At 54.6% G+C, this 22,440-nt stretch overlaps 1 pseudogene; it reads left to right on the top strand.

Annotated features, from left to right (window-relative positions):
* Positions 1–803: 803 nt before the first annotated feature.
* On the top strand, positions 804–3,408 carry LOC123797157 (histo-blood group ABO system transferase pseudogene; annotated as a pseudogene).
* Positions 3,409–22,440: the final 19,032 nt, after the last annotated feature.

Consider the following 22,440-nt stretch of genomic DNA (forward strand, 5'->3'; position numbering starts at 1 on the left):
GTGTTTATATCAGCAACAGACATTGGATTTTGGTTAGAACCTTTTCTGCATCAATTAATATGACCACATGTTTTTATTTAAAAATTTATTGCAGAGTATAACATTGCTTGATTTCAGTATATTGAACAACCTTTGAGATGTTTGTGAAGAGACCCTTGCTTATGATGCACAATATATTTAAGAGCTCTTAGTTTTGCAGTTTCTCTGATGAGGCTTCTTATATCTATTTTAAGACAAGTGTAGGAATGTATTTGCTGGTTGGTATTAGTGGTTAGGATTGGTGTTATGGGTTGTTAGGGTTATGGTTGGGTTAGGGTTAGGGGTAGGGGTCTCCCTGTTCTCTTCCGCACAGAGCCCATTCTCCTCCAGTAACCAGAGTGATCTTTTCGGAACATAACCTTTGGGCCTCTCTGTGGTTTGCTCCCCTCCTGCCCATCCTCTCCAGCCTCACCCCTCCCACCACGGCCTGCCCCTCTGTGGGCCACCCAGGGGTGTGGTTGTCCCATGTGTGCCTCAGGCCTGAGTCCAAGCCTTTGCATTCACTGTGCCCTCTGCCAGGAGCACTCTTCTCTCCCCCTGCTTCATGTTTGGCTTGTTTCCCCATTGTCTGGGCCTCGAATTTCCCCTGATGACCTGACTCATGTCTGCTGGTTGAATGTGCCTGTCCACTATTTAAATGTAGAGCCCACCTTCCCGATGTGGGCAATTTGCTAACCTGCCTGAGATGGGGCAGGCATAAGGAAGTAGCCTTAGTGTCTACACAAAAAATCAGTCCCAGAGGGGCTCACCACACTTGCCTGATGATGGGGGAGCTGCTGTCCCCATGGTGGGGAGCAGGTAGTCCCCTCAAAGGGGGACCAGTCATGTGAGGTGGTTGGATAAGACTCCCAACTTCTTGTCTGGGGAGATGTAGACCTGGACCTGGAGGCTTACACCCTTGGATTCAAGGCTGGGGCCTAAGCAAGCTCCTTCTTCTTCCAGAGGTCCTCTTTCCCCTTCCCTGCACATGGACTGGACCAAATCTGGGGGAGTTCGAGGGTGACCCCTCCTAGGAATACCAGTGGTTTACTGAGGACCTTGTTAGCAGGATGCCCAGTAGCCTTCAAGGGAGGACCCTACAGGAGGTGGAGACAGCTCTGTGGGGGCCGGTGACATCCTACTCAAAACAAAATGGGGCTGGTGGCCGGCCCTGCTGGTTCTACCCAGACTGTAGGGCATAGAAACAAGGTCTGTTCCCCAAGGTGCTTCGCTCCCGGCAGGTGGGGACAGGACCTGGGGGTTTGCCCGGGAGCTCAGCACAGGGGGAGTGCTCCTGGCTCCAGCATGCTAGAGCCCATGTGGGGCTGCATGGGCTTCCAACCTCTTAAGCCTTAGGCACCCCTTTGTAAGATGGGGTGCTGACGGCCCCCATCTCTGGGAGCAGAAGGTAGGGAGGCCCCATGGGCAGACTCACTCAGGAGAGGCCAGGAGAGTGGCTGTTGCTTAAAGCAGCCCAGGGCCTGACCCCTTGAAGAAGGTACACAGGTCTATGGCCCTCAGCTTCGGGGTCCTGTGGCCAGCCTCTGGCAGTGACCCTCCTCTCACCCTGTCCCCTGTCCCTGTAGCTATGTGGTCTTCCTGGAGCTGGTCCTGCAGACGGCGAAGAAGCACTTCATGGTGGGACACAGGGTCACCTACTAGGTCTTCACTGACCAGCTGGCTGCTGTGCCTGTGTGCCCCTCTGTGAGGGCCGGAGGGCAGTGGTCCTCATGGCGGACACAGGGTCACCTAGTACATCTTCACCAACCACTAGCTGCCGGGCCCATGTGCCCCTCTGGGAAGGGTGGAGGGTGGTGCTCCTCATGGTGGACACAGGGTCACCTAGTACGTCTTCACCAACCACCAGCTGCCGGGCCTGTGTGCCTCTCCGGGAAGGCCGGAGGGTGGTGGTCCTCGGGGTCTGTGGCGCCCCTGCTCTGGCAGGATGTGTCCATGCAGCACATGGCGATGATCAGCCGCTTCTGTGATCAGCGCTTCCTCCGTGAGGTGGACGACCTGGTGTGCGCGGATGTGGACATGAGGTTCCATGACCATGTGGGTGTGGAGATCCTGTCCCCCCCCTTTGTCACTTTGTACCCCAGTTTCTACTGGGTGGCCAATGAGAACTTCAGCTACGCGCGCCGGCCGCAGTCCCAGGCCCACATCCCCAGGCACCAGGGCAACTTTTACTATATGGGGGCCTTTTTGGGGGGGTCAGTGGTGGAGGTTCACTGACTGACATTGGCCTGTCACCAGGCAATGGGGGTCGACCTGGCCAATGGGATGGAGGCCATGTGGCCTGACAAGAGCCACCTGAACCACAAGCCCACCAAGCCCTGGAGGCCACGTGGGACCTGAGGCTGCTGGGCTGCCCTCCCCCCCCTCGGGTCATGAAGATGCTGAGATTCGGGCAGTGCCCAAGAATCACCAGGACATCCAGAACGCATGAGGGGCTCGCCCCGTCTCCATCAGGGTTGCCTGTCTGAGCGGAGCCATAAGAGCACATTCCTTCTTCTGTCCCCTCAACTGTGGAGTCCAGCACTGCCCGCTCGGGCATGTCCAGGGCCCCTAGCTGCCCCCATGCACAGGAGGCCTGCCTGGGGCACAGGTTCCTTTCTTTGTGGTCAGTGCATTTCGATCATTTCTGGGTCATTTGCAGCTGTGAACGGCTCCAGTTTTATGTCGAATGTTTTTCTGTGTCAATGCTGAGCAACCATATTTAAAAAGAGCAATTGAGGGAAAAGGTTTTCTCCCTGGTTCTAAACAGACATCGCCTGATGGGCTGGGAGCGGCCCTGCAGCAGCCCTGGAGCCAGAACAGGCCCTGGCTGGGTCTTCCTCCCAGTCCCTGCACCTCGCGGCAGCCATGGGCCTTCAGGGTCAGGGGTGCGCCGAGCCACCTCTCTGACTGCCAGAGGCTGTGACCACTAGCACAGCCTCCAGGAGCATGGAGCCCTCTGGGTTATTTCTGGTTCCTGCCTTGGTTTTAAATGGCTATTTCTGTGCTGGTGTTTGTGAGATGTGGGCACTGGCTCTGCCTGGATGCGCGTCCTGTTGGGATCCCTCAGTGCCCACTGGAGGGTTTGCACTTGTGGACTCTCTCTGCACTATGTGTTAGCAAGCATTCACTGAGTGCCTACTGTGAGCTCGGTCACCAACAAGGGGCAGAGCGTGAGAGCGAGAACCAAGATACAGGGTCCCTGCTCCAGGGCCCTCCTGGGACTCGCGATGGCCCCGTCCTCCTGACTCACTACTTTCCTATTGTGGTGTAGTGGACATATGACTGATCCCGTTAAGCACGTTTCAGGGTACAATTCAGTGGCAATACGTACATTCACTGCTCTGCACCTGCCACTTCCATCCATCGCCACAACTTCATTGTCATCCCAAACTGAACCTCTACCCACGAGACCCTGACCCCCATTCCCCCTCCCCAGCCCTGGCACCCAGCAGCTCCTTCCACCTCTGTGAATCGGAGTGCTCTCCGTCCCTCACGAGTGGGGTCCTCCAGTATCTGTCCTTTAGGGACTGGCTTATTTCACGTAACACAGTGGCCTAAGGTCTGTCCCCATGAACCTGGACCTGGCCCACTTTTCCCCAAAGGAGTGGCTCGACCCTCTCCTGTCTAAGCTGAGCCTCCTCTGCTCCCCTCTGCTCCCCTCATCTTCCTTCAGCCTGAAGATGATCCCAGCCAATCTGCAGCTTTGAATACCTGTTCAGTGCAGATGCCGGACACACACCCCCGGGGCCTCGGGCCTCACCTACCCCATCTGTCCATGTCAGGTGCCTGCCCCCACCCCAGCCGGCCACCTGCACCTTCCACAGGTGTCCCCATCTCAGAAGAGGGAAACACCAAATCCAGACCCTTAGAGACCTTAGTGACTTCTTGCTTACCACCAACTGTAGTGAGGTGGCTACTGGAGGGCATTTGATGTCCTAAACATTTAAAGGTATATGTGAGTCTCTGCTGCCCAGGGCAACGGGTAACAGTTGGGGCAAACAGAAACCAAGCAGATTCACTGGAAGAAAGGCTGAGTGATGAGGAGCGTTAGGGAATAGGGCCTGGAAGCTCTGACTGTCCCCACCTGACCTTTAGATGCTCCCCAGTTCCTCCTGTGCCCCTGGTGTCTTCCTGGAACCCTGACCTGGCTGTTTTCAGACAGCTCGCCCCGTGATACCCTCACTTTCTGGGAGGGGGGGGTTGCTGAAATCCGTAGTGTGTCCTGCTGCCCCACCTGGATCACATCGTCTGGGCCATCTGAGGACCCAAGACTGTGGGTCTGTGGCCTGGAGGGATTCTGAGCAGAGCTGGTGGGATGGGAGGGCTGCAAGGCACAGAGACAGGTTTCCAGAAAGCTACGAAGCTATCTTCCTACAGTTTTTGAATCAAAGCCTTGAGATCTTTAAAATGCCAGCAGTGTTAACAGCATGGGCCAGAAAAGCAAATGTCCCTGTGCACCCAACACCACCTAAACTATTGGCCATTTCTTGTCCCTTGAGCTGAGTACAAAGGATTGGGAGTGGGGGCTTGAGGGAGGGGTCTTGGGCCAGACTTTGTGTTTCGGGGACAAAGGCCATCCAATCTCGTGCTGGGCCTGAGGCAGGGGCCTGTGTGGAGACCCCAGCTGCAGCCACTGCTGTCTGCTGATGCCCCCTCAGCCCTCCCCAGTGCACCTGCTGCTGAGGGAGCACCTGCCCCCTCCTCCCTGGGGAGGGCTCTCGCCTGCACCAGTGGTGCCTCCCCCCTGCCAGTCACTGCCAGCCTGCAGCCTGAGAGTGTGGACACCCTGAGTTCCTCTAGCTGCTGGGGGAGCGCCTGTCCCCTCCTCCCTGTGGAGGGCTCTCTCCTGTACCAGCGGTGCCTCCCCCCTGCAAGTCACTGCCAGCCTGCAGCCTGGGAGTGTGGATACCCTGATGGCCTCCAGTCCTGGGGACAGAGCCAGTGCATGTGGGACCTGGTCTCCCAGCAGGCCTGAGCACCAGGCCGCCACAGTGCTTGCTCTCCTTCTGCAGGCTCACTATGCCATGCCCTCCCTCAGGCCCCCTGGGCCCAAGTCCTCCTCTGCTTGGGAACCACCCTTGGCCCAATCTCTACATGCTGGGACTGGGAGTGGGTCATCTGGACCAGACTCACGCTTCAGTACCCGTGACATGGGCACAGTCCAGCCTCACAGACTGCTCAGAGGAGACCCAGCACAGGAAGATGCAGCCTGCTGCAAGGGGAGATGCCAAGTGACCCAGAGTGAGCACACAGGCCTTGCACAAAGCACGGGGCTCATGGGGCCCAGCACAGGATACGGGCACCTAGCCACAGGTCATGGGAAATCCCGGTGAGGGTGGCCCTGGTGGGGAGGCCACAGAAGGGTTCCAGAAGAGGCAGGTGACAAGGAAGACAATAGGACAGAGCTTCCCAAGGAGGTCGATGGAAGAATCAGAGGATTGCAGAGGCCTTGGGAAGACTTGGAGGCCCTGGAGATGTTGGCTGAAGTGCTCTCATTTGGTCAGAAAAGGTGTGTCACAAACCCCCATCGACACTGGATGATTTACTCTTCGTTGGTTCTAGGAATCAGTGCGTACCTGCCATGAGAACTCACATTGCGTTAAGTCTAGGACATACTTACTTTTCAGGACTAGATTTTTCTAGAGGAAGTGCTAAGCATGGGTCTGTCCATTCTTTTCTTTGCGCAACTGGTCTCTGTTTTCAGGAGCAGATTCCTGGTGCTCATCACCCCTGCTCACCCTGAGGACTGGCCCCTGTCACCACCCACAGTGGACGTGACTGCATGGGTTGGGGGGTGCTCACTGATGAAGCCCCAGTGCTCAGTACACAGCAGGGACCCCAGATCCTCTGCTGAATGAGGGAGGGCCTGAGGGAGGATGGGAGTGAGGGAAAGAGGGAGGGAGGGAGGATGGAAGGGTGGAGGGGCAGGAAAGAGACGGGGGGGGGAATGAATGATGGAGTGAATAAATGATGTAGGGAGGGAGGGAGTGAAACCACGAAGTAGGGTCCCTACATCAGGAGCCATTATTTGGGGTGAAGTCCGAGGGCATCATAGCCCGGGCCCTGGATGGTGGCTCAGGGCACGTCCAACTGTCCTCCCAGTGCTGACCGTCCTTCTCCTCAGACCTGCTGTCATCCTGGATCCTCTCCACCTCCTCCTCAGACAATTCTGAATGTTCCCAGGAGCAGGGTGGCAGGAGGGGAGTCTCAGGAGGGCTTCCCAGATCCTGTGCCCCAGAGGAAGCTGTGACAGTAGCTACAGGGCATCCTTTCATGAGGACTGGGACCGAGGATCCCATCCATCTCCTTGGGCATTAGCGTTGGTGCATAGCCTGCTCTCTCCACCGCCGCTGTGATGAACACTCCTGAAAATACATCTGTGAAAAACTGAGTGAGAGTTTCCAGGGGTGAGTCTGAGGACGAGCGTGCTAGGTCTTGGGTGCACCTGTGACCTGGGATGGGTGCGGCTCACTGTTCTCCCAGACAGGGGTGCCCGTCACCCTTCTCTCCAGGGGACCGATGGGGGACTTCTGTGTCCTCACATTCTCCCCAGGGCTGCTGGTCCCCGGACCAGAAACCTGCTGACCTGAACGTGACCAGTGCTGCCTCCGTAGGGTTTCCTTTGCTGGAGTCCTTCCCCAGGAGCTCCTGCATCTCTGACACATACTCCCCGCGTGCCTGTCCTCCCCCTTGGACTTGCATGTGTTTGGTCTCTGTCCCTGTGGAACCCAGTGACTTGGAGCATGGTTTGGACCAGAGGCAGGGGAAACCTTTCTCTGGCCTTGGGTTGTGAGCAATGCTTTTGCCCTTTGTGGTGTGTCTACTAGCTTTCTGCATTTCCCTGGTTTCTGTGTGGGTCACAGGAAGAGCCAGCTGTTTCCTGTCTGAGGTCAGGCCATGGTGTCCCAGCAGGAACAGGGGTCTCGGCCCTGAGATTGTGCCCATAATTCCTAAAGTGGTCTCTATGATTATGTCTGATCTGTAATCCATCGGGGATTTCAGTATCGAATAAGGGAAATGCTATGTCAAATAAACACAGAAAAAAAGAGTCCCCTTTGAAAATAGGTGGGCAGACACAAAGGTACCTATTGTGATTCCACTTACAGAAACATCCAGAACAGGTAAAGAAACAGAGCAGCTTAGGGGTTTTGAGGGTGTGCGCTGGGGGAGAAATGGGCAGGGAGGGCTTCTGGTTCAGGGACTCCTTTGGGGAAGGAGATATTCTGCAGCAATGTTCTCTGGTGGGGTGGCACAACATTGTGAATATACTCAACGTGCATGATGTGTTCAATTGAAAACAAGTAATTTTACTTAAAACAAATAATAAACAGTATACAGAACATGAAAAGATAAAGTAACAGTCAATATGTACCAGAGAGAAAGAACATAGGGGGAGGGGATGAAACATTCTGGCGGGACATCGGGTTCGGGTGAAGGAACTAAGGGTAATTGCACAAGGAGCTCTCCCTGCAGGGCTGTGGGCTCTGGATGTGGCTCTGGGAGCCCTGCAAGAGCAGGAGTAGGGGCAGGTGTTGGGATAGGGGCAGGGACAGGAGCAAGAGCAGGGACAGGGGCAGGAGCAAGGGGAGGGACAGGGTCAGCAGCAGTGGCAGGTGCAGGATCCAAGGCAGGAGCTGGGTCAGGGGCAAGAACAGGAGCACAGGCAGGGGCAGGGGGAAGGGGCAGCAGTTCTGGCAGGGGAGGGGGCAGGAGCTGGGGCAGGCGCTGGGTCTGGGGCAGGAACAGGAGCACAGGCAGGGGGAGGGGAAGGGGCAGCAGTTCTGGCAGGGGAAGGGGCAGGAGCTGGGGCAGGCGCTGGGTCTGGGGCAGGAGCTGGGTCCTGGGCAGGAACGAGAGCACAGGCAGGGGCAGGGAAAGGGGCAGCAGTTCTGGCAGGGGAAGGGGCAGGAGTTGGGGCAGGAGCAGGGTCTGGGGCAGGAACAGGAGCATGGGCAGGGGCAAGGTCAGTGGTTCTGGCAGGGGCAGGGGAAGGGGCAGGAGCTGGGGCAGGAGCTGGGTCTGGGGCAGGAGCTGGGTCCTGGGCAGGAACTGGAGCGCAGACAGGGGCAGGGGAAGGGGCAGCAGTTCTGGCAGGGGAAGGGGCAGGAGCTGGGGCAGGAGCTGGGTCTGGGGCAGGTGTTGGGTCCAGGGCAGGAACCAGAGCACAGGCAGGGGCAGGGAAAGGGGAAGCAGTTCTGGCAGGGGAAGGGGCAGGAGTTGGGGAAGGAGTAGGGTCTGGGGCAGGAATAGGAGCACAGGCAGGGACAGGGGAAGGGTCAGTGGCTCTGGCAGGGGCAGGGAAAGGGGCAGCAGTTCTGGCAGGGGAAGGGGCAGGAGCTGGGGCAGGAGCTGGGTCTGGGGCAGGAGCTGGGTCTGGGGCAAGAGCTGGGTCCTGGGCAGGAACTGGAGCACAGACAGGGGCAGGGGAAGGGGCAGCAGTTCTGGCAGGGGAAGGGGCAGGAGTTGGGGAAGGAGTAGGGTCTGGGGCAGGAACAGGAGCACAGGCAGGGACAGGGGAAGAAGGGTCAGTGGCTCTGGCAGGGGCAGGGAAAGGGGCAGCAGTTCTGGCAGGGGAAGGGGCAGGATTGGGGGCAGGAGCTGGGTCTGGGGCAGGAGCTGGGTCCTGGGCAGGAACCAGAGCACAGGCAGGGGCAGGGGAAGGGGCAGGAGCTGGGACAGGAGTTGGATATGGGGCAGGAGCTGGGTCCTGAGCAGGAACCAGAGCACAGGCAGGGTCAGGGGAAGGGGCTGCAGTTCTGGCAGGGGAAGGGGCAGCAGTTGGGGCAGGAGCTGGGTCTGGGGCAGGAACTGGAGCACAGGCAGGGGCAGGGGAAGGGGCAGGATTTGGGGCAGGAGCTGGGTCCAGGGCAGGAACCAGAGCACAGACAGGGGCAGGGAAAGGGGCAGCAGTTCTGGCAGGGGATGGGGCTGGAGTTGGGGCAGGAGCAGGGTCTGGGGCAGGAGTTGGGTCCTGGGCAGGAACCGGAGCACAGGCAGGGGCAGGGAAAGGGGCAGCAGTTCTGGCAGGGGAAGGGGCAGGATTTGGGGCAGGAGCTGGGTCTGGGGCAGGAACCGGAGCACAGACAGGGGCAGGGAAAGGGGCAGCAGTTCTGGCAGGGGAAGGGGCAGGTGTTGGGGCAGCAGCTGGGTCCAGGGCAGGAACTGGAGCACAGGCAGGGGCAGGGGAAGGGGCAGGAGCTGTGTCTGGGGCAGGAGCTGGGTCCTGGGCAGGAACTGGAGCACAGGCAGGGGCAGGGAAAGGGGCAGCAGTTCTGGCAGGGGAAGGGGCAGGAGTTGGAGCAGCAGCTGGGTCTGGGGCAGGAACCGGAGCACAGGCAGGGGCAGGGGAAGGGGCAGGAGCTGGGGCAGGAGTTGGGTCCAGGGCAGGAACCAGAGCACAGGCAGGGGCAGGGAAAAGGGCAGCAGTTCTGGCAGGGGAAGGGGCAGGAGTTGGGGAAGGAGTAGGGTCTGGGGCAGGAACTGGAGCACAGGCAGGGGCAGGGAAAGGGGCAGCAGTTCTGGCAGGGGAAGGGGCAGGAGTTGGGGCAGGAGCTTGGTCCGGGGCAGCAACCAGAGTACAGGCAGGGGCAGGGAAAGGGGCAGCTGTTCTGGCAGGGGAAGGGGCAGGAGTTGGGGCAGGAGCAGGATCAGGGTCTGGGGCAGAAACAGGAACACAGGCAGGGACAGGGGAAGGGTCAGCGGCTCTGGCAGGGGAAGGGGCAGGAGCCGGGGCAGGAGCTGGGTCCAGGGCAGGAACAGCAGCACAGGCAGGTGCAGGGGAAGGGGCAGCAGTTCTGGCAGGGGAGGGGGCAAGGGTTGGGGCATGAGCTGGTTCTGGGGCAGGAACAGCAGCACAGGCAGGGGCAGGGGATGGGGCAGCTGCTCTGGCAGGGGTAGAGGAAGGGGCAGGAGCAGGGGCAAGAGCTGGAGGGTAGGAACAGGAGCACAGGCAGGGGCAAGGGCAGTGGCTCTGGCAGGAGTTGGGGCAGGAGCTGGGTCTGGGGCAGAAACAGGAGCACAGGCAGAGCAAGGGGCAGGGGCAGGAGTTTCATCCTTTGCAGGATCTGGACTAGAGACAGGGGCAGGGGCAGGAGCAGGGGCAGGATTTGGGGCAGGGGCAAGAACAGGAACACAGAGAGGGGCAGGTGTGGGGGCAGGAACAGTGCCGGGCTCAGGGGCAGGCTCTCCGTGGGCAGGTTCTCCAGCAGGCTCTTCCTGCACAGCTTCAGGCTCTCCGTGGGCAGGTGCCAGGTCACCTGCTGGCTCCTGGTCTCCTGCTGAAGTCGCTGCAGGCACCACCCCTCCCTCTGGAGCTGCCCATGAACTTGGAGCCGGCTCTAGTTCCTCAGATAGTGGAGCATCTGTGAGAGGAGGTAAGCTCGCCCTCCTGCCTGCCTCTCGTGGCCTTTGCAGAGACAGAACCCAGCCCAGGGTGTCCCAGAGAAGCTGCAGCCAGGAAGGAACCTTCCCCGGGACGTCCCCCCGACTGCAGTCCACCCACTGGGTGCTCTGAGCCCGGTCCTTGTTCCTGGACCCACACCAGCCTCTGGGGGCTCCTCCCGTGGGGCCAGCACTGACCCATCCCCACACACCACACACACCCAGCCCCAGACTTCTCACCCTCGGGCTCGGCCTCCGTGGGCTCTGGCTCCTGGATCATAGTCACTGAGTGAATGACTACTGGGGACAGTGGCCTGGGCGGAGTCAGAATCCTTCCCAGGTGATCCCCTGTCCCTGCTCCTGGAGAGGAGGGCGTGTCCACCAGCTTCCTCTCAGTCTCATCCATGGTCTTCTGCAAAGACAGGGACCGGTAGCCAGCCCAGAGGCATCACAGCCCTGCCCGGCTGTCTTCACTGTCCTCCTGCCCAGGCCTCCTGCTGCTCCCAGATAAGACACAGACCTGTGTGTGCACAGCCCTGCACCTGGGATGCAGTGACCCATCCCTGCAGGGCTCGGGATAAACCTTGGGCAGAAGGGCGCAGCCCCCGCACACCCTGTCCCACCCAGCCAGGCTTGACCTGGGGTGTGAACATGACCTGCCCACTGGACATTGACCCCTCATCAGCCTGCTCCTGCTTGGAGTGGCCCCACCCTACAAGACCCCTCTTACACACACACACACACACACACACACACACACACACACACACAGAGGGAGGGGACCTGGGGCTGTACAGTCAGATCAGAGTTTGTGGGGCTGGGCTGGCCGGCTCTGGGCCTCATGGTGTCACCTTTTGGTCCTTCCTGCCAAATGGCCAGAGGCGTCGGGGAGCCCTGACACGACATCCCCAGCGAGGGGAAGTGTTTGCAGGGCGCGCTTTCCTCAGCCTGCAGCCTCCGGACTTGGGGATGCAACACGCAAACATGTTCTTCGTTCGAGGATCTCCAACGAAATGAGCTGGGCAGGGAGCTGGCTCTGGAATGTGGGTGCCTGGTTACCCGAGTTCCAAATTCTGTTGGGGTCCGTTGTCAGGGAAGTGAGGTCACCACTGCCTGGGGCTCCCTTGCCCGACTTCCTTCTCCTACAAGAGCCCCCAAGGGCCCCCCTCCCCCAGCAGCTCTATGCTCACCCTCCACCCCATGCCCCATCCATACAGTGACACCCACACCGCCCACCCACAGCCCCCAGGGGGCCTGGGTGCAGCCAGTGTCCCCGCTGTGAGGACGCAGAGCTGGTTTCAGACCAGGCTTCTGCTCGTGACCAGGGCCGTGACCCTGGACAGACCCTGTGCCTCTCAGGGACTCCCCAGGCTCCCCATCTGCACAGTGGGGTGTTCTGGCTTCTACTTCTAGGGACACCATCGGGGTAGGACCTCTACATACATTCCGTTCCTGCTATCACAGGAGGCTGGGGCACACACTTGGCAATGCAAGGATGAGCCAGGGGCTGGGCGGGGCATGGAACACGCTCAGAGGGGCTGGGTCTGCTCTGGGGTCCAGGAAAGCCACCCCTTTGTCCCAGGCCCCGTGGGAAGGTTGCAATGAACTGATTCCAACCTTATCCCCTGGCGACACAGACTTCCAGGGGCTCCCATTAAGTTGAGGCTCAGGTCCCCAGGCCTCGTCTGTGCCCATGTGCGGGGCAGTCTCCACAGTGGTTCCCGGGCATTCCCGAATTTTGGTCACACATCCCTGGGGAGTCCCGTCCCCTCTGTGACTGCACTCTAAGAGAATGGAGCAAAAGGATGGGATGTCATTTCCAAGCTGATGGAGGAAAGTCTGTGACTTCTCCTGGTTTCCTCTCTCCTGTGTTCAGTCTCTGTCTCTGTCTCTGAGTGTCTCACAGGAGCAGGATCTGAGGGCTCCAGGGACGATGTGAGAAACCCTCAGAACTCTCCCTTGTCCCTGTTTCCCTTTCCTGTCCTGGTGCTCAGTTCCTTCCTAAGGCCTCCTCACCATGCCCAGAGCACTGACTCTGGAACCTCTTCCAAATGGGAACCCTGAGGCTGCACCTAGGAGGGTCCTGACCTTGGTCCCCCGAGCAGTGGTCAGTGCTCTGCCACGTTCTGCATACCAGGTCCTCAGCCCCCCAAGCCCCCAGGCTGCCCTCTGCTCAGAAGGACCTCGAGGGAGTACAAAGCATTTTCCTAGGACTGGGAGCACAGTGGGTCAGGGACGGAGATCCAAGGCCAGCAGGCTCTTCTACAAGCCTGTGGAATCCTGGAGACACCCATCTCTACAGCCCAACTGACAGTAGAGTAAGCTGAGGCCTTTTGTGCTGTAGCCCCCTCCACACTAGTGGGGGGTTTCTGTTCCTACTTCAAGGTGCCCAGGGAGGTGATGGACACCGGACCCCAGACCCTGTCCTCTCCCAGTGCCCTGGCAACCCTCCTGGGCCCCTTGGGGACCCCCTGACTATCAGCCTGACGTGTATCCCCTCGCCATGCTGTGGATCTGGGGTATGGCCAGGAGTCCTGATGCCCCTGCCCCATGGCCTAGCTGTCTCCGACCTCTTTCTTCTTTTTGTCACCCACCTCGCTCCCAGGGTGTCCTCCCCTTCTGACCCCCAGCTGGGCAGTCAGAGTATATGTGTGTGTGTGTGTGTGTGTGTGTGTGTGTGTGTGTGTCTGCGCACACAGGTACACATGCTTCTACCTGCCTGGGGATGCCCAAGGTCATGTCCCCACATGGGACGGGGTGGGGAGCTATCCCCAAGGATCTGAGGGGCTCTCATCCCCAAAGCAAACCTCATGGGTGGGTTGATGCTGGCCTAGGACTGGAGAGCAGCCCTGCTCCTTGGACTCTGCACCCCTCATTTGTCCTGGGCCAGTCCCTGCCTCTCTGGACCTCAGCTTCCCAACTGTCCCTGAGGGTTGGGCATGGAAATGCTTGAATGTGGCCGCTCTTCTGGGGTAGGTGGAGGACAGGTGCACCAGTCACACAGGCCTCCCCAATGAGAGGGTTAGGTGTTCACAGGGGACCTGCACACAGAATGTGTATCATGACCCAGTCCTGCTGTGGACGTGCCCAAGACCCATGGCTTCACACCTGACTGGTCCCTCATGTTCCCTCACCACTGCCAAGTGCTCTGTGGCCCCAGAGTCCGCTGAGCCCCAGAACCATGCCCACGCTGGGCAGCAAGTCTCAGGGTGCAAGGCCAGGTGGGTTGGATATCTGGGGATGCAAAGGTCACTGAATACCCCCTGCCCCACCCAGCTGGCCTGGAATGCAGACTCCCTCCCAGGGTCTAGCTAAGTGCATGGCTGGGCCAGGGGACCTGGTGGCAGCAATGGAGGCTGACTCAGGGCAGGGAGAAGATTGGTCCCTCCCTTCCCCTTCTCTTCTCCTCATTCTGCCTCATCTTCCTGGCAGGACCCGGGACAGAGGTCCAGCCTGCCCCTGGCTGCAGCCCTGGCTAGAGTCAGAGGGACAGGAAGGAGGCCAGGGAGGAGGGGCCCACCACCAGGGTGCCCGAGTGTGAGGGTGTTGTTACTCTAATGAGGGACCCCGTGGGCCTTCAGGGATTTCAGCCCTTTTTAGATATGAGCTGGGGCTCCAGGACTTGGCCCCTGCCCCATCCTACCCCCCCGCCCCCACGAGGCCCTGCATCCTCCCCAGCCCAGTCCTTGACTGCAGCCAGTCCTCCCTCCAGCCCCAGGAAATCCAGCTGCTCCGGAGGCTGCAAAATCATTACAAGCTGGAGCCCGAGGAGCCCTATGGGGCCTGGTTCTGGGTCTCGGAGCCCCACAGTGAGGAGAGGTGAGGATGGGCAAGAGCGGGGAAAGGACAGAGTGGACTATCCCTGAAGGTCACGGCTCCCTGGTCAGCAGAGACTCTGTTGCATGCTGGCCCCTAGGGCACCCAGATTCCAGCTCCCGGGCAGGCTCTGGGAGGGAGACCAGAGTGTGGCTCCTGCTAGCTCAGACGTGTCACTCTGTCCTGTAGCTACCGCCTGTCCCGCCAGCTGGACTCCCCCTCCTAGTCGACCAGCAACACCTTCAGAGCCAAGAAGAACAGGCCGTCATCAAACTCAGGGACCAGCGAGTGGCTGGGCAGGCAGGGGAGGGCTCACTCTGGGCTCAGGGAGTCTCTGGGTGGGCTAGTGGGGGCTTGGGAGGGCTGGCCTTCCAGCTTCTCTGCGGAGGAGCCCTTTGGCTGGAGCCATTTGCCTCCCCTCTCTGGGGCCCGCTCTCCTCCTCTGTGCAATGGGGTGATGCTGAATGATTGCTCCCATGGCAGGAACATGTGGGGTGCTGGTGATTGACCTACGCTGGGCACAGAGCCTGGATTGCAGACCACTGTGGGGGATGGTGAGCAGGGTCACCAGTGAGCACCCCTCCCCCCAAAAGCAATCTAGTCCCTCCATGCAGCCGCCAGGCCCCTGGCTGGGAGCCCAGGAGCAGCGGCAGACCACACTCCTGACACGAGGTCCATGGGTGGCTCTTCATCAGGAGTGGGGACACAGTGGGGACCCCAGGAGCATGAGGCCAGCCCCTCCCTCTGAGGGAAGGAGAGCAAGGAAGACTTTCCCTGGGGTCCCCCAAGGCCACGTAAGAGGGGAGGAGGCTGTCCCCATGCCCAGACAGCCCTTCCCCAGCACCCACTTACCTAGTGGGGAGGGGCAGGTGTCCTTGCTGAACACAGTAAATCTGGACTTGAAAAGTACATGGAAATTCTGCTTCGGTTAGAACCTGAGCATTGGGGTTTGGTTCTTTCACTTCCTGGGCTGACGAGACACACACGCTCTCCAGGACTCCTCCTCGAATGAAGAGTTCTTACAGAGTCCTGGGCATCCTGGACCTGGAGGCGGGGAGAGGGGCCAGTCCTCTCCCTGGCTCCTGAAGGAGGCCCATCTTCCCAAAGATAGGATGGTTTCAGGTTGTGATCCTGGGCCAGGGCCGGAGACAGCCCCTCACTGCTCCTGACTCTAGGGCTGAGGGGGCCTTTCTCAGGCAGAACGATGCCCACTGAACGTGGGGACTTCAGAAAGGACACACACCTGGACCAGGTCCTGCCCCAGGATAATGGCTGCCTTCCCCAGCTCTGGAGGAAAAGGGACGTCCTCTGCTTCTGTGGGCGGGGGTCCTCTGTCCCACTAGCAGGCACTGGACGGTTTCTAGTCTGCCTCTGAAAATGCACCAGCACTGAGTGGGCCAATCACTGTCTACACACGAACATGGACAACGTGCTAAGGAAATGCCGGAGGTGATCCTGTGCAAATGGCCTGCGGGCTGGTGGGGCTGGATCCTTCAATGCCTTCCAGGGGCCGCAGGTCCCCTTTCCCTGGATGGGAATCCTCCTGGAGTCTCATCTCCGCCCTCGGGGCTCCCTTCCTGCTGGCTTCAAGATGGAGGGAGAGACTGTGGTGTGGCTGGGAAGGCTCCGCCCCTGCCTCCTTCCTTCCACACACATCACTGCTCCCCAGGAAGCAGGGGCTGTTGCTCCCGCGTGCCCTGCACACGGCTGGTGTAAGGCACACATTCCCTCCAAGGCCCAGCCGCTCTGGCTCCGTCACATACATGGTGCCCACGGCTGCCTGGCTGGGCCACGAGTCCCAGGAGAGCTCTCCTTTCCCAGGATCAGGGTTCCTATTCCTGGAGAGAAAGAAGTACCATCTGTCCTCTGCGGGAGAAGGTGAATTCCTGGGCCGGGTGGCCCTCAGGTGCCTGAGGACATGGTGGCCCCAACAGCTCCCCTGGAGAGAAGGGTGTCGGGCACCCCTGTCTGGGAGAACAGTGGGCAGCACGCATCCCAGGCTGCAGGTGCACCCATCACCTAGCATGCTCGTCCTCGGACTCACCCCTGGGAACTCTGGCCCAGTGTTTCAGTTGTATTTTCAGGAGTGTTCAGCACAGCAGTGGTGGAGAGAGCAGGGAACGGAACAACACTAATGCCCAAGGAGATGGATGGTGGCTCAGTCGGTTAAGCCACTGACTCTTGATTTCAGCTCTGGATGTCATCTCATGGTCGTGGGATCGAGCCCCACATAGGGTCTGTGTTCAGTGCAGCGTGGGGTCACGATTCTCCTTCCACCTCCTGCCTTTCTTGTCACTCTCGTGCCATGCCCTCTCTCTCTAAAATAAATAAATAAAATCTTTATTAGAAAATGAAATCTTACAGAATGTACTTTCAAAAAAATTGTAAAAAATCATAACATTAATTTTTCCATTAAATTTCTAATTTAAATTTTAATTAACATACAGTGCAATATTGGTTTCTGGAGTGCAATTCTGTGATTCATCACTTAATAGGACACCCAGTGCTTACACAGTAAGTGCCCTCCTTAATCCCCATCACCCATCTAGCCCTCCCCCACCCCCTCTCTCCAGGGACCCTCATTTTGTCCTCTATCATGAAAATTCTCTATGGTTTGTTTCCTTCTCTCCTTTTTTTTCTTTTCCTCCTTCCCACATGTTCATCTATTTTCTTTCTTAAACTCCACATATGAGTGGGATCATATGGTATTTGTCTTTCTCTGACGGGCCTTTGACTGTCTGCACCCATTAAATCACAGCTTCCCCCTTTTCCCCCTTCCCTGAATCTCCTGGTTACTACCAGTCTAGCTTCTATTTCTGGAAATATGGCTACTTTGGAGAGCTCCCAGCTGTGGATTCCTACAGTATTTGTCTTTCTGTGAGGGCTTATTTCACGGAGCCTCGTGTCCTCAAGGTTCATGCATGTTGTAGCAGGTGTCAGGACTTCCTTCCTCGGTAAGACTCAATGATATTTCATTGATGGATAGACCACATTTGGTTTATCCATTTATCCATTGGTGGACATTTGAGTTGCTTCTGCCATTTGGCCATTTGTCTATTGTGAAGAGTGCTGCTGTGACATGGGTGTGCAAATATCTCTTCCAGAACTTGCTTTCTAATTCTTTTGAATATATACCCAGAGGTGGGATTGCTGGATCATACTGTACCTGCATTTTTAGTTTTTGAGATGCTTCGATACTGTTTTCCATAGTGGTACACCATTTTACAATCACACCAGCGGTGCACAAAAGTTCCAGTTTCTCCACATCTTTGCCAACATTTGGAGTTTTCTGTTTCTGGTTGTCTTTTTTTTTTTTTTTCAGTACCCATCAGAATGAATGTGAGCTGATAGCTCTGTGGTTTTGGTTTAGTCTCCTCTGATTACTAGTCATGTGAGTGTATTTTCATATGCTTGTTCGTCATTTGCATACATCTTTGGAGAAGTCAATTCAAGTCCTTTGCCCATTTTAAAATCAAGTCATTTGTTATTGTGCTGTATGAGTTCTTTTTATTTTTTTAAAGATTTTATTTATTTATTGGACAGAGCAAGAGACAGCCAGCGAGAGAGGGAATACAAACAGGGGGAGTGGGAGAGGAAGAGCTGGCTCCCAGCGGAGGAGCTCGATGTGGGGCTCAATCTGAGAATGCCAGGATCATGCCCTGAGCTGAAGGCAGACGCTTAATGACTGAGCCCTCCAGCACCCCATGAGTTCTTTATTTATTCTGGATATTAACTCACCATCAGATATATGATTTGCAAATACTTTCTCCCATTCTGTAGGTTGCCTTTTCACCTGTTGTGTCCTGTGATTCACAACAGTTTTTTACTTTAATGTGTCCTCTTTGCCTTTTATTTTTGTTGTTGCTATGTTTTTGGTGTCCTATCTAAGAAATCATTGTCCTATCCAGTGTCATGAAGCTTTTCCCCTGTGTTTTCTTATGGGAGATGAACAGTTTTAGGACTTTCATTGAGGTCTTTGATTCATTATTTAGTTCATTTCCGTAAAAGGTGAAATGGAAGAGTCCATCTTTGTTCTTTGACATGGGAATATCTAGCTTCCCAACACAATTTATTTTGTTAAATTGTATTTTATTTTATTTAAATTCAATTAACATATAGTATATTAGTAGTCTTAGAGGTAGAGTTTCAGTGATTCATCAGTCTTATATAACACCCAGTGCTCATTACACCCCATGCCATCCTTAATGCCCATCACCTAGTTACCCCATCCCCCCCACCCTTCAGCAACCCGCAGTTTATTTCCTATGGTTCACAGTCTCTTATGGTTTGTCTCCCTGTCTGATTTCATCTTGTTTTATTTTTCCCTCCCTTCCTCTATGATCCTCTGTTTTGTTTCTTTTTTTCTTTTAAGATTTTATTTATTTATTTGTCAGAGAGAAAGAGAGAGAGAGAAAGCACAGCAGGGGGAGTGGCAGGCAGAGGGAGAAGCAGGCTCCCCGCTGAGCAAGGAGCCTGATGCGGAACTTGATCTCAGGATCCTGGGATCATGACCTGAGGTGAAGGCAGACACTTAACTGTCTGAGCCACCCAGACATCCCCTCTGTTTTGTTTCTTAAATTCCACATATGAGTGAAATCATATGATAATTATCTTCCTCTGATTGACTTATTTTGCTTCACATAACACCCTCTAGTTCCATCCATGCATTGTAAATGGTAAGTATTCATCCTTTCTGATGACTAATATTCCAGTGTATGTATATATACCACATCTTCTTTATCCATTCAACTGTCAATGGACATCTGGGCTCTTTCCATAGTTTGGCTATTGCGGACATTGCTGCTATAAACATTGGGGTGCAGGTGCCCCTTCAGATCACTACGTTTGTATTTGGGTGGTAAATATCTAGTAGTGCAATTGCTGGGTCATAGGGTAGCTCTAGTTTTAACTTTCTGAGGAACCTCCATACTGTTGTCCAGAGTGGCTTCACCAGCTTGCATTCCCACCAACAGTGTAGGAGGGTTCCTACATCTGTCCCATTCCTGAGGATGTCCCACATCCTTGCCAACATCTGTCATTTCCTGTCTTGTTCATTTTAGCCATTCTGACTGGTGTGAGGTGGTATCTTATGATTTGTATTTCCCTGATGGCAACTGATGTGGAAAAATTTTTCATGAGTCTGTAGACTATTTTTATGTCTTCTTTGGGGAAATGTCTATTCATGTCTTCTGCCCATTTCTTGACTGGATTATTTGTTCTTTGGGTGTTGATTTGGTAAGTTCTTTATAGATCTTGGATAGTAACCCTTTATCTGTTAAGAAATTTGTAAAAATCTCCCGTCCTATAGGTTGTCTGTCGGTTTTGTCGACTATGTCCTTCGCTGTACAAAAGCTTTTTATCTTGATTAAGTCCCAATAATTCATTTTTGCTTTCGTTTCCTTTGCCTCTGGAGACATGTCTAGCTAGAAGTTGCTGCAGCTGAGGTCAAAAAAGTTGCTGCCTGTGTTCTCCTCTAGGATTTTGATGGATTCCTGTCTCCCATTTAGGTCTTTCATCCATTTTGAGTTTATCTTTGTGGACAGTGTAAGAAAGTGCTCCAGTGCCATTCTTCTGCATGTGGCTGTCCAATTTTCCCAGCACCATTTGTTGGAGAGACCATCTTTTTTTTCTGCTGGATATTCTTTCCGCTTTGTTGAAGATTCATTGACCATAGACTTGAGGGTCCATTTCTGGGTTCTCTATTCTGTTCCATTGATCAATATGTCGGTTTTTGTGACAGTACCATGCTGTCTTGATGATGACAGCTTTGTAATAGAGCTTGAAGTCCGGAATTGTGATGCCCCCAGCTTTCCTTTCTTTTTTCAACATTCCTTTGGCTGTTCGGGGTCTTTTCTGGTTCCATACAAATTTTAGGATTGTTCCAGTTCTGCGAAAAATACTGGTGTTATTTTGATAGGGATTGCATTGAATGTGTAGATTGTTTTGGGTAGCAAAGACATTTTAACATTTTTTTTCCCCTCCAGTCCATGAGCATGGACTGTTTTTCCATTTCTTTGTGTCTTCCTCAATTGCTTTCATAAGTGATCTATACTTTTCTCAGTATAGATCTTTTACCTCTTTGGTTACGTTTATTCCTGGGTATCCTATGGCTTTTGGTGCAGTTTTAAATGGGATTGATTCCTTGATTTCTCAAGCTACTCAACCTTTCAGTTGACCCAGTGGTAGTTGGGTTGTAGAGTAAGTGGAAGTTCCACATTATCCCTTGTTCCTTAGCCTACTGTTGTATTTGCTTTCCTGTGAAGCAGGTGCTGTGATCTGATTTGATAATGATTGGGATACCATAGCAATGAATCCAGATTTCTAATGCTTTGATAATAGTGTTTAAAGCATTTTTTTCTGGGAAGAGAACACTATTTTTGACCATGTGTCTACAATGGTACATGGGTATAGTTTATTCTTTGATACAGACAAGGGTTGGTTATATTCAATTTGTATATTTTGGAAGAGTCTGTCAGCTTTTTTTTTTTTAAGATTTTATTTATTTATTTGACAGAGATAGAGACAGCCAGCGAGAGAGGGAACACAAGCAGGGGGAGTGGGAGAGGAAGAAGCAGGCTCACAAAGGAGGAGCCTGATGTGGGACTCGATCCCAGAACGCCGGGATCACGCCCTGAGCCGAAGGCAGACGCTTAACCGCTGTGCCACCCAGGTGCCCCTGTCAGCTTTGACTTTATGTGGGTATTCATTAAAGATCTCTTGGCTTTAACTTTGGTAATTATGGCATTCTCTCTCTCTCAGTGAGTCGTTTGGTAACAGTATACATTTTGCTTCCTCTATGTTCTCTGTTATGCCAGCATGACCTCCTTGGTGATGTGCCCATGCAATGATCGTATTGATTGCCATATCTATGTGTTCCGGTTTCATATTCCATTATCCTTCTTATTCATGGATGGTTCCATTTTGAATTGTTTTCCTCTTCTGCCAAAAATCATTGGTTTTTTAAATGATCTTTTTAGGTATTCTGGCCTCACTCATTTTCCTGATGAGGTTCTCTGCCTGGTGTTTAATTTGGTTACTTTAGAGTTATTCTCTGATGTACAGAAACATGCATGATGAAGATGGAAATGTCAGCCAGTGCTAATTTTTTTTAAAGATTTTGTTTATTTGACGGAAAGAGAGAGAGCCACCGAGAGAGGGAACACAAGCAGGGGGAGTGGGAGAGGAAGAAGCAGGCTCCCAGCGGAGGAGGGAGCCCGATGCGGAGCTCAATCCCAGAACTCTGGGATCATGTCCTGAGTAGAAGGCAGACGCTTAACGACTGAGCCACCCAGGCGCCCCAGCCGGTGCTAATTTCTGCCATATGTTCTTAACTCCTATGTTCTTATTTTCTACTGGGCAGTCATTTTTCTGACCTATTTCCAACCACAGTTTTGTGTCATTAGTTACTGCCATGAGTCTGAGAACAGATACACCTCATTCTGGTTTTCTTGAACAGATTCATCAATCACCAGTTTTCTAGCTATTTGTTTTGCATGTTGTGCTGACCCTCATTGGATGTGTAGGACTGTCTGTCTGTCCTACTCAGAAAAGTATCATTTCTGTAATAGGACTTAAGGTCAGGAGTGGTTCTGCTTTGTTCATCTGGGATCTGCTTTTCCCACTCCAGAATAGCCTTTTGGAGTTTTTGTATCATTGATGTCTTTTCTTTCTTTTTCTTTTCTTTTCTTTCTTTTCTTTTCTTTTCTTTTCTTTTCTTTTCTTTTCCTTCCTTTTCCTTTCTTTCTTTCATTCATTCATTCATTCATTCATTCATTCATTCATTCATTCATTGATTTTCAGTGAATGGTCCAGCCTTTTGTAGGGCCTCTGAGAGAGCCTAGGTGAGCCTCCAATTAGTTGGTATCTGTTCTCAGAACATGGAAATCTCTTAGTCCAGCAGTCAATACGGTAAACTTTGAGGTCTTGAAGAGTTTCAGTCCTCAGAGACCATGTCGCAAACCCTTGTGAGTATACGCATTCTAGGGTATGCTCAGAGCCCTCATTAGCTGGTACCAGCATGTGACGATTTCAGACAGCATTTCCCAAAGAAGTACCTCTTGGGTCTGCGTCCACGTCAGTTCCCTACACTTCCTTACACTAGTTATGTGACCAGTGTGTTTCAGGATAATCCCCACATGTGATTTTTGCTCTTTCCTACCAGTCCTATCTGTTTATGATCTTCTTCCTTTATGGTAGGGGTTGGGAAACAAACTGTGTGGTGTAGGA

Source organism: Ursus americanus, chromosome 35 (genome assembly GCF_024610735.1).
Source record: "Ursus americanus isolate L20-20 chromosome 35, mUrsAme1.1.p, whole genome shotgun sequence".
In the NCBI taxonomy this organism is placed as follows: Eukaryota; Metazoa; Chordata; class Mammalia; order Carnivora; family Ursidae; genus Ursus; species Ursus americanus.